General features: G+C 34.5%; 1 protein-coding gene across 1 annotated transcript in view; it reads right to left on the reverse strand.

The window, feature by feature from the left end:
* Positions 1–12088, reverse strand: part of ELP4 (elongator acetyltransferase complex subunit 4) — a gene marked incomplete at its 5' end in the record, with an annotated part of 115321 nt that overhangs the window by 19067 nt on the left and 84166 nt on the right. The gene's annotated exons all lie outside the window — the stretch shown is intronic.

The raw sequence follows: 12088 nt of genomic DNA on the forward strand, positions 1-12088 counted from the left end.
TAAACTAATGGGAGATGTGCCATTTACTTCAATAGGGTCAGAATTTCACCCTGAAAATGCAGGCCACAGTATTACTAGCATGCATGGGAATAACATCGTTCACTACATCAGTATGAATGTCATGTGCATACTTGCACAATTAAACTTTTTATATTAGATATATTTCTCTTAAAATTTTAAAGTTCTAAACACTAACAAAATAAAGATGATATGCAAGAATTTAAAATCTGCTTAAATAAAAAGGAATGATGTACAACTTACTAGTTTTGAAACATCCCCCCCAGTTCTTTAAAATTGTGAAAAACGTGACTATGTGAAACTAAAGTAACAGAAAACACAACTGGTGAAAATAACATCTGCATTAAAAATATAGAAATCAAGCATAATACTTTTATAAAACGTTTTACTTCCAATTAAGACTTTTGGATAATATACTAGCCTAAATACAATTATTTTTACTAGAAGTGAACTTTCAAAAACAGTAATTCCAGAGTATATTCTCCTTCACAGGAAAGGTTTTTTTTACCACGTTTAATCTATGCTCTTTGCATAGCTGACTTTGTCTAATGTTAATTTTCTTTAATACTGTGTATTTATATTTGTTCCCGACCGGCCTTTAATTTTTATCTAACTCTTTGACTTGGAAAGTACCGAAAAGTGACTATTTATGAATGGACTGTGACTTTAGAGCGTGGGGTGTGTGTTTGTTTTGAGTATACAAAGCTGGGCTTTGACCCACAGCATTTTGTTTCTCCTTGGTTAAATAAGGAAGGAGGATGGTGAAGAGAGGAGTATGACTCACAACTAAGAGTAGATAATTCTCCCCAGTATAATGAATGCCTTTGTCATAAAGTGCTTACTCAGCAAAACTAACCTCTGCTATTCCCTTGTTTAAGCAGAATCCGAAGATTCATTTTCCAATTTATTGTGCATTTGCTACTTCTCATTTTATAACCTGAAATCTATGTCTCTATTTGACTTATAATTTGACTAAGAAACTGCCAGTTTGCACTGCAACTGCTGCCAGCTGAGCTCTGAGAGTCACTCAGTATGCATCACTGACAGCCAACAGTCATTACCCTTCCCCGTTCCCGATATCGCTGCCCTTGGTGGCAACAGTGTCAGGACTATTCCCGAGTATCAGCCTCCTATATCACAGTGTGTCAAGTGCCTTATATTCATATTTTCTTTCTACCTTATTGCTAAAAGTATACGATATAAAAGCAGTATTCAGTACACTTCAAGTTTGACATCGAAATTTGATCCTGGGTCAGAAAAGAAAAAAAGGTGGAAGAAGAAATGCCTTTTCCATAGTAGCGTGAGTTCCACTTTCTTTGCTGAGCTTTCAGTTCTAAAGATTTGTAGGATTTTGTTAGCAGGAACAAGGGCACAAGAAGCTGAGAGAGAAGACTACGTACTCTTGGGAGTGTTCCTTAGTGAGGTGGCAAAGGCAGCAGTCAAGACCTTAGCAGGAATTAATGCTGGCTCAGCATCAATACCACACGTTGGTTCATCGGCAGGTGTTAATGTGCTCAGAGAGAGTCTGCTAACAGCCCATGACCTGAAGGAACTCTCTAATCAGAAGGAAGTGAAGCAAGATTGATTCAAAGTAGGACAAAATCTCTTCTACATCAGAGATCCAAAATATCTGTGAAACTGAGAGACTCAGCTCCTTTTCTGCTCAGCACACCTCTGAACCATTCCCATCCAAGGGAGCAACTACTTTGAAATATTTGAAGGGCAGGTTCATGCACTTCCTTGTCAGCTCTTGTATCTTTTCTGCACTACCTCTTCTGGTGGGTTTTCTGTAGGAAGGGAAGATCTAGCACCAAACCAGATTAACCCATAAGTGATGAGAGTCTACTGATTAGCAATACATTCAAGCAATACTTTATTGGGTTAAACAATTACAGAATAGCCTAGACAAAATATTCCCAAACTCTGGGGAAAGGATGATAAAAAAAGAACTAGTCAATCCTGACAGCTGGGAGAAAAAGAAGAGAAGAATTACAAACCCACTGGGCAACAGAATCAAACAGGAAAAAGTGGGTTGTGAAAAACATTGAGAACCTGACATTTTTCACCTTAAGAAACACAGGTGCAACACACACAATAATAAATATATCTAAATCCAATGGAATAGTAAATATTTTTAAAATGGTGAGAATGACAGTTTTGGGTTAGTTCACTTTACAGATAAATTCTACACCACGATAGGCAAAATTTGGATCGGCAACGGTGATTTAGGAAACATTATGTAGAGGATTCAGTGGAGCAGCCATACAAATCTCTTGGATGAGAAAGAATTTAAGATAATAAAAAACTGGCTAAATTTGACTTACATTTCTCTGTCCTTGCCAAAGATGCTGTTACTAGACAAGGAAAATTTTGTATAATATGAACAGGATAACACTTATATTTGGATCCCTTATAAATAGCTTCAGTTGACATTCAGGCATCAAGTAAAACAAGTGAGACAGACATGATTGTATACCATGCCAAAGGAACTTTAAATGTAGAAATGTCTCTCACTGGTAGAAGAACAGGGATGTGGAAAAATATGGGCAGGATATTAACTAATTCAACTAGAATTGTCAGTATTGTGGAGAAAATTGCATGAGTCTTTTTAAAAGAGCTTACTGCTAGGAAAGTAGGTGTATTGCTCTTCTGAGTTTTCTGTAACATGAGTGGAAGTGATTGTTACTAGGAGAATACCTTTCCTTTTGTCAGATCTTCTGATCCATACTCAGCAAAGGGCAGGGAAGGCCAAAGAAATACCTTGGTGTAACTTATCAGTGGGTTAATCCCGTGTTCATTTGTGGGATAATGCATTTTCTAGGAGGAAGTTGGCTGCCAATTTCATTAGCAGCAAGAACTAGATTTTACTATAGCAACAGAAATCAAGAAAAGTCTTGAAACAGTCTCTTGAACTAACTCCAGATTTCAGCTGCAAGAATAAATGTAAGAAAGGATTTTCTCCATGTGCAAATGACAACTGATGTGTTTTTTCCTTGATTTCTGGTGCACAATATTTGTCATATTTTCTTCAGAGATGTAAAAGAAATGAATCATCTGCATGTAGTTTCCATGAGGAACGCTTTGTTGCTACTAGTCTAGATCTCATTTTTTAATTTCTAATTATGTAACTACTTCTCCTCATTCTTCATGATTGTTTCCTCAGCTCTAAGTTAATACTTTCACCTAGAACACTGATGATGTTCCATTCTTTTCACTGTATGCTAAATTCTGTATATAGTAATTTCATTCCAATACATCCCCATTCACACACTAACCTCTTCTTAGACCTCCAACACTCCCTTTATAAATGTATTGCTGTTTTATCCCGCTTGATACTACACCTTCCTTAAAATAGCCTTCAAGGCAGGGAAGGAAACCAGCCAACTATTTCCCTGTGTCCTCTTCTATTCCCCAGCTTCTGCACAGGGAGTCTGATGAGGAGGAGAGAATGAAGTAGCTGCCATGTCCTTATCTATCAGGGGAAAAAAAAAGATCACACCAGTGAAGGATGTATGTGTTTCCCAAGTTCAAAATCCTAACAGGCAGAGCAACTCCATAAATAATGGAGAGTTTCGAGCAATTTCAGCCTTGCCTCTTCCTCCTCTGCTACCTTTCTTCCTTCCATTCCAGGGCCAGTAACAGCCACAATTATTGGTGAGAGAGTAAACGGATAGTTAGTCCCATATACTTATGACCATGGCAATGACCTCTTCCAGAACAGGTGGACTTGATGCGGAGTCAGAGATGTATTGTAGTTTCAGTCATTAATGACTGAGGACTACTGCCCTTGGCTTTAGACAGCTCTAACGACATGAATGTTTTCTAGCACTTGTTAAAGCTGAGTGCACCTCACCCCTACAGCAGTCATGCTTCTCCTGAATACCACCAGCACCTCTCCAAGGTGTCTTCCAGCACGTGTGGGCCACCTGAACTCACGAGACTGCTTACCTAAGAAGAATACGGCAACACAGGCAAAAAATCCCCACTAGAGATCAGCACTTCGAAAGTGCATTTGCAAAAGGTACAATACATTGCATGCAAAGCCCGTGAGGTGAAGGCATCTCCACTTACGTAAAAAACCCAGAAAGCAAAACTACAACTATAACTTATCATTGAAAAACTGCAAAGCACAATGACAATATATTTCAACGTTAAATACAACTGTTATAGTATGTGTCTTTAAACAGATACCAGGGCAGCTCTTCAACAAATATAAACAAAAAAGGAAAAGACAGTTACTGTCAATGCTTTTTTTTTTAAATTTTACCTAGGGGAGTTCCCATTACTCATGAACTGAGAAAGCACACATTTAAGAATCAAGATCTATTATTAAAATCCTTACTTCTGAAGAGGTCATGTGCTTCTAACTTTATTTCATATGACTGTAATTATGTACATGCGGGATGGAAAATAGGCGGGCACTAATATTTTTTCAGAAGGAAAATGTAATTATCTGAATTAATGCAATACAGTTTTAAAAACCAGTATTTTAATTTTTTTAAAAAAACAAATATAAGGAAAATGAATGAAAAACTTTTTGATGCCATTGTGTTATTAAAGTTGGATTTTTAATCACACCAATTATTTCTGAGAAACACATCATTACACACTTTTAATTAATTTCTACTTAACAACTTTGGGTGATTAAGTCTTAAGCATATCACACATCATACGTAGGGGAAAAAGTGTTATACGTTACATAATATGACATAGACAACACTGACTGCTCGTTACTTAAGACTTTTATAATTTTATTTTTTCTTATTAAAAAATTCCACCCTTCTTGTCAACATTGTTAACAGCAGAATGAGAATCAAAGTTAAAACCATTTACTCTTAAGTGTTCCACTTTAAGGTGAGGGCTTGCACAACATCTAATGACACATACTGCCTGACAGAACTTGTGCTGGGTAACAACCGCCAAAGCAGACTACTTTCCAGGTTGTCAACTTCCAGCGACAGATATTTATTGACTAATTAAGTGGTCCTGTCACATTCTTGTCTAATTGAAACTTAATGTGAATTAACCACAGCACAATTATAGTGCACAATACATTTTGGATGATGCCTTCATTTCCTACTTTATAAGCAAATCTAAAATTCTAAAGGTCTATGTAACCTAACGTGCACATAGAGTTCAACTCAGCCAAACCCTGTGAGAATTTCAGCACATATTTGTATTCTCTTTGCAATCCTAAAAGCTGCTTGGATAATGCCAAGACTTAAATTTTCTATTTTTAAATTAGCTCTGTAAATTCTATGAAGCCATTTATTATTACAAGCTAGATGAGTTACTCTGGGAAAATACAACTTGCACTCAAAAGTACACTAGAAAAACACCTTTGCTGGAAGGATTGGACTCCATTCAAGAATATATCAACTCAAACATAATAAAAACAAAATAGAAGAATATTTTCACTAGTAACACATAGTAACTGAGAGCCTGATTTTGGAATCTAAACTAGTTTTACTGAAGCAAACAGCTTGTTTATTTTATTTGAATTTGTTAGAGGATCCTACATCTGAAAGAATCATTCCTTCCCTGTTTCTATTACATGTTATAGCCTCAGAAACATCAGGTAGTTGCCAAAAATCTGTCACTTTAAAAATAACTGCCAGGTACTATACAGAATATCAGGTTAAAAAAAATTAACCTTCCAACTAAATATCAGCATTAGAAATCCAGTTCATCCCCCATCTTCCTGCTTTGCATTCCAGCCCTGAACTTCCTTATAAACTTTGGCACAACTCTTGCTGAACAGTTGAGTCCAGGTAAGAAATTCCAACTTACTATTTTTAGCAAAATAAGTTATGCTAGTCAGCGTATACACTCCAGTATTGTGCAGTACTTTTTTATTAGGAACTTAAAAAAGTAAGAGAGGGAGTAATTGCTGGAAAAAGAACATCCTTCTTACTAGAAATTAAACAAATTGGAAATAAAAAAGGAAAAATTTTGCTCTAGCTATGTCACCTAAGGAAAAATGCTTTCACTTAGTATATAGGTAAAATTATTAATTACAGTAAACAGAACTTTTCAGTTAGTATATGAGTAAAATTATTAATCAAAGTAAACAGAGCTAATTATGTAGGACTTTTCCTCCCTCTTGGTATAACATAAATATCTGAAGCTTTGAAAAAGTGAGTAGTGAGTCATGAGGAGCCTAAAACAATCTTATCACATACACAGTGAGACATTGCTAAGTAGGGCATGCACTGCCAAATGCTGGAGCTTCTAACCTGAGAAAGTTTTCACGTGTTTATCTTGGGTCATTATCTTTCCTTTTTCTCCAGTGTGTTAAGGATAGCAGATCTTATAGAGAACCTGGATAACTCCAAGTTATGGAGAACACATTAAGAAACCAACCGTTTCAAAAAATTACTCAATTATTGCCTAGGTAGTAAAAAAATCTTCCCAAATAATGCACTATGGATTTCATTCTTTTTAAGTAGTTGACACTATATTTTGGTTAAACCTCCCACTCCCAAACTACACTCATATACAAGTCACAAGAAATTGAAGGAAAAAAAGTACAATAAATATGTTGCAAGATTTGCATATTCCTATTAACAGCAAACAACTCTACAGTAATCTTCAACTTATGCGTTCCCCTTACTTTGCATTTTCAAAGTCAGTGACTTACTAATCAGTGAGTGCTATATCTCTTGCTCCTTTACACTTCTACCATTTTTGGTATGTATTAATCACTTAAAAACAGACACCGACATTAAATAGATTTAAAAATTTTAGACTGAAAGTGATCATTGATTTCAGAAGAAAGCTACTGACTAAGCTCAAGGAGATCTACAAGATGAGGAACTATGCTTGGGGATGTCAGTGCCATGTTGGGACCCCAAGGTCTCTTTTGACATAACAAGAGGTATTTATTGGATGTGACAGGAAAGATGAAGTCTGCCAGTTCAAAAAGAACTGCCTGTTTCTCCAAGAAAATTCACCTTCACAGGACATCTGGAAATAAAAAAAATTTTGGAGATATTGGGCTTTTAGGCAAGAAGAAGAAACTACCATGAAGAGGTAAAAAGGTAAAATAAGCACCAACCATAAAAAAGGTGAAATCAGCTCCCATGTCCTCTCCCTCTGTCAGAAATGAACATTTCTGAAGCATTTTAAATATAATTTATCAACTGAAATTTATTTGTTGTCACTAATGAACTTATTAAATAACACAGAATTTATTTTTAAGATGTGGAACTAGTTGGGAAGATGACTGCTGTGCATAAATGTATCAAAAGCTACTTCCCTGTGAACGTTCAGGAAAAGAGGCAAGATTTGGAGAGAAAGTTGTTCTTTTCTTTTAAACAAACTGACAACGTACTTTTCTTCAAAGCTTCTCCTCTATGGACTGGCACATAGTACCATGGGCTGCTTAGACTGGGTCTCCACCATCAAAATAGCACCTGTACACTTCCATATTTTACAACATAAAAAAAATTGATATTGAATCAAGAAAACACATTTTCTGTTAAAAAGATAGCCTAAGAACATTAAGAATGAAAAGAACTCAAAGTTTTCCTTCTTTTGCCTCTTTCAGCCAAAAGGGACACAGTGTCACACTTTAGAGCCTAAACAACAGGTGGTAAGACAAAAACCCCATCTACAAGACACAGTATTTTAGCCTGAAGGCTGAACACACGCTTTGGAAAATTAAATAGAAATTCCTGAACTATCCTTCACCCTTTTTTATCCTCACCCGTATTAGTGTATTTTATGAGACACGAATCTTTCAATAGCTCCCTTTATGTACCCTTTACTTCTGATGTATTTCTTTCTCTACGTGTAATCACTCAGATTTTTTTCCATACTCTTATCAATCTTTTTCACGCTGAAAATAAGTTACTAGAATGAAATGAAATATAATTTGCTTTTCATATGTTTCTTTCATGTTACATTAATTTGGGGATGAAATAGAAGTGCAAACCAAAATGAATGTTTCTACATACAACTGGAGTTACTTTGAGCAGCTAATTTCTAGGTTTTTACTCACTGATGATTGCTGAAGAATGCCACTGGCATAGCATTTGTGTCTTTTTAATCAGGAAACAGAAGAAGCCTATTGATCTCTCTCACTGATGAATCTGTCATGTTTTTTTGATATTTCATGCCTTTTTAAAAGTCTAGATTCTAGCTGCTGATTTGAGGTGAGACCAGGTCACAGAACACTCTATATTTTAGGACAATCAGACACAGAAACAGTTTGAGGATCTGAAGAGGCTTTATTAGGAAGCTGAATTGACAGCTAAAGTTTTTTGGACCAGCCTCCTACTGATTTGTTTTCTTTCAAGGTGAACAAGAGAACTACTCTTAGGATTATATTGAAAGATTTTTCCTGTGAGGAGCCTTGCACAGAAATTGAACAGAGAAAACAGATTTATTCCTTTGCACAAAAAATCAAGGCAAGCAAATGGAATGAAACTGAAGTCTATCTGCTAGTTAGGTTACTTCATAAAGTTATTTTTTTATTTTGTTCTAACAAGAAAGATATAAAAATAAAAGGAATTGGAAACTACACGAAGAATAATGAAATTAAGATATCTGCCTCATTAAAAGGAGACATAAACATTATTTAAGTGTATGAAATGCTCACCTAATTTGTCCCTCTAAAATAAAATACTGAACATCAGAAATGATAATACTGTCTCCCTGTTGCTAATCAAGATGACTTTATTATTATTTCGTCCAATTTAGTATTTTCTGTGTGTGGGTATTAAAATATGGGTTTTTATAAACACAGGAAATAAATCATGAAATCAAGATTATATTTGCCTTTTGGGCAGTGCTTTCCTTCTTTTTTCAGGAGACATCTAATCTGTATGACAAAAAGCTAGCTTGTGGCCTTCACCCTGCCCATAAATTTCTGCCGAGCAATTAGTTGAAAGTCACTTTAATGGTAGAAGGAAGTTATTCATTTCTCATATTGAGTGACAGACAAGAACAATAATACTAGTTTATGCTCAAGGAAAGGATTTGGTTTCATTTGCTTTTTTTTTCACTTCAAATATAACACATGAGAAAAAAAGATGGACATAATAAAAAGAACTAAAAGGAAATTTGAAGAACGCAGCAGAAATACAACTACGGATTATTTACTGGCCTGTGTATAAAATCAAACCATTATTTTAGTTGTTGCATTTTGACACTACAGGGTGCAGAAAATGTTTTCTGTGTAAGAAACCAGTTTCAGATACCATTTCTCTAAGAATACAAACATGAATGGTATTATTTAAAATAATTTTCTTTGGCTGTTATGATTTAATTCTTGTTAAAGAATGTTGGTTTATTTGCAGAATTTCAAGACATTTTGAGAAGACTTAAACTAGATGAAAGCTCTGCAAGCAGAGAATTTTAGTAGTGTATATGTAGTTTACAGTATGCTTTCTCTCTCTTTATAAAATGTTATTGTAAAAATAAAATTCTTACTATTTAAAAATATTCATCATTCTCACTATGCTGAACTCTATATATCTACAGCAAAAAACACTTTAAAAAACCAAGCTGCAGCCCTTTTTGCTTAAAATTTCTTTTACTATATTCACATAGGATGAAACAGGTTCTTCAGCTGCACCACTGTGACTCAAAAGCTAAAGAAGAATACATTTTATTTTTCTGCAATTTCTTGAAGATGAGTACACAATCCTTAACTCTGACATAGCTCAGCAGAGCTTTTGTTGTCTCTTAGATCATGTTCATTGAATAAAGTATTAACTAAATGATCATTAAATAACACTCCCCTTTTCAGCATAAGCAGGTAGATATATGAGTGGTCTTGATGTGGTACCTCAGGACGTAAAAGGAGCAAAGAATTCAGATGTTCCTTTGATGCAAACCAAAACCAATTTATTTATAAAGGAGGCACAGTTTCTTTTTTTTTTCCCCTCTGAAAAGCAGAATTAAAGAAGATACTGTGTCATTTTGTTATCAGTTAAACAAGATTACTAAGAAACTCCTGACTTCATTACTGACTTCCTCTTAGCTGGAACAATCTTGGCCAACTGCTTTGGTTAATAACGGAGAAAAACAAAAACATTAAACAATAAGAGGAATTTGATTCCTAAGCTAGTAATAGATTTTTCTTTGATGCATATCAAACGAAAAACTCTTTGTATGAAATTATGGGACAACTATAATACTAAAATGTGTATTTCTTCTGGTCCTCAGTGTTATACAAGGGAAAATCAAAGGCAAAACTTCATTCGTGACAAAAAGGAATTGCTCTTCACTGGTCTTCAAACTCAATGTTACTACTACCTGTCTGAAAGCTATCAGGTAGTTCTACTACTACCTGTTCTGAAGCTTGTTATATACTTAATAAATTAAATATGTTGTTTTTTTAAGATGTTCAATAAATATCTATCCTCTGTATAGGATGGAATGAATTAATCATTAAGGATTTTTAACTTCTTAGTGATAACATAGTACTTAACTATGGAAAAAAATTTATTAAGAAATATATGGAAATCATTGCCTACTTGATTTTTGCTCTTTCCATTTTCTCATTTTTCTTCAGCACATTGTTCCCTTCAGTTGCAATTATTTCACAACAAAGACTTTGTCTTAAAATGTGTTTGCAAAACGCTGACATTTTTAAGGAAGTACATAAATAAACAGCAGATTCTCATAAGTGTATAAAAGACCTAATATTGAATAATTTAAAGTAGTTAATCTTTCTTCTGAAGGTTATAAAAAGAGTATATACATATACACATATATATACATGTACCTGTTTGCATTATGTAGGTGTAGCACTCCTGCAATGGCATGAATGCATTCAGCTAAACTTAGCTAGCTAAGATAAGCACTAGCTAAACTTAGTTCTTGGTCTCTAAGAAGAAAGAATAATTTAAAAATAGAGGTAACTTTGAAACTCTTTTCCCAACTTCAAAAGAAAATGTTTTCTCTTTTAATAATTTAGACATTATTAATGGTCCTGGGCACCCAAATGAAGGAGCATTTTTATGGTCCTATGAACATATGTTTTATGTCAAGAAAACTATATTTTTATACATAATATAGCCCCATAAAAAGATGACGCTGAGAATAGCCCTAAGATAGAACAAATCATAAAGAAGTTAGTGCATGTGTTAAGCCTGTAGAGCCAAAGCATAAAAATAATATTCTTCTGACATTGTGAATGAATGTCACTTTCATATTTTTGTGGGAAAATTTACATGGACACTTTGAAGGCAATTTGTGTCTCATGTATGTGGTTACCATCCTTCTATCTTTTAGCATATTTATAGAACTTGGCAAAGATAGATTTGGCTATGCCTTTTACATTTGTTCAAATGGAATACCAAAGGCATTACCTTGGTATATTACTATTTATTTTGAAAGAATGTCTCTGTTCATTTTGAAAGAAACTGCTCCATATTTCCCTGTTAACAACAAGATACTTAGATACTATGCGGCTAAACCAAAGAGGAAAAGAAATTTGAGAAATATTTCCAATAACATTATAGCTTGGCTTTTTTGAGTAGCATTTGACTCTCAGACCCAATCCTTGTGCTATGCAAGCACATGGAAAGCTGCCTACGAAAGCTAACCAAAGTTGGATCAGACCTTGCTGTTGCTGAAAACAAATAATTGAGAAGCAGGTAACTTGTTTTTACAAAAAAATATTCATAAAGTGTCAACTAAAAGAACTGCAAATGATGACAAGTTTGATACTTTCTGTATTATTTGTCATGGTAAATGTAAAAGGTTTTGCCATTAAAACATACTAGAGATTTATATCAATTTGATTTTATTTATAATATTAATTACAGCCTATTTCAACTAGAAGAAAGGCTGTTAGAGATGAGACACATTTTTTATTTCCCCTGAAAAACATTAAGTATTCTATCTAAATTACAAATACACTGTATTTTATGACTAGCTAAATCATTAATCAAGATAAGTATGGGAAAGCTAAGGGATCTCAGTTTACTTGACGGCTGATTGCCCAGCAACCGTTCCCTGTAATTGTTTTTAGCAGCAGAGCAGTGTTCCTGGAGACCACAGGCTTTCATAGCGTATGTCCTTTTCCTGCAGTGGCACAGGAGAAAACTAAAGAATC

The sequence above is a fragment of the Fulmarus glacialis genome, unplaced genomic scaffold (assembly GCF_000690835.1).
Source record: "Fulmarus glacialis isolate BGI_N327 unplaced genomic scaffold, ASM69083v1 scaffold11544, whole genome shotgun sequence".
Lineage (NCBI taxonomy): Eukaryota > Metazoa > Chordata > Aves > Procellariiformes > Procellariidae > Fulmarus > Fulmarus glacialis.